Below are 936 nucleotides of genomic sequence, written 5' to 3' on the forward strand. Positions count from 1 at the left end.
GCTGTGCAAGTTTGCACTCACAACAGCAATGAAGGAGTGTTCCCCTTGCTCCACAAGAGCTGCCTGCAAGTGCTGTCACTTGTGGTTTTGATCTTTGCTATTCTACAGGTATAAGGTGGAATCTCAGATTTGTTTTGATTTGCGTTTTTCTAATACCTAAGGATGTTGAACATTTCTTTAAGTGCTTCTTAGCCATTGAGATTCTTCTGTTGAGAATTCTATGTTTAGGTCTGTACCCCATTTTTAAATTGGAGTATTTGATTTGTTGATGTCTAGTTTCTTATATTTTTTGTTTTTTTATTAGATTTCTTATTTATTTACATTTCAAATATCATCCCCTTTCCAGGTTTCCCCTCCAGAAACTTCCTATTCCCTCCTCCTCCCCCTGTTTCAATGAGGGTGTTCCCTATCCACCCACCCACTCCTGCCTCCCTGCCCTGGCATTCCCCTACACTGGGACATCGAACCTTCACAGGACCAAGGGCCTCTCCTTCCATTGATGCCAGAATATATATCTTGGATATTAGCCTCTATTGCGTGTAGAATTGGTGAAAATCTTTTTCTATTCTGTAGGCTGCTCTTTTGTCCCATTGACACTGTCCTTTACTTTACATAAAGTGCTATTTATTATTTGTTGATTTAATGCCTTGGCTATTGCTATTGTGTTCAGGAAGTTGTCTCCTGTGGCAATGCATATTCCTATTTTCTCTATCAGGTGCAATATATCTGGTTTTATATTGAGGTCTTTGATCCAGTTGGAGTTGTGTTTTGTGCAGGGAGACAAATATGGATCTATTTCCATTCTACTCCATGCAGACATTCAATTTGACCAACATCATTTGTTGAAGGTACTTTCTCCTTTCCATTGTGTCTTTTCAGCTTCTTCATCAAAAGCCAGTATTCATATATCTGCAAATTTGTTTCTGGGTCTTCAAT

Source organism: Grammomys surdaster, unplaced genomic scaffold (assembly GCF_004785775.1).
Source record: "Grammomys surdaster isolate TR1022 unplaced genomic scaffold, NIH_TR_1.0 125750, whole genome shotgun sequence".
NCBI lineage: Eukaryota > Metazoa > Chordata > Mammalia > Rodentia > Muridae > Grammomys > Grammomys surdaster.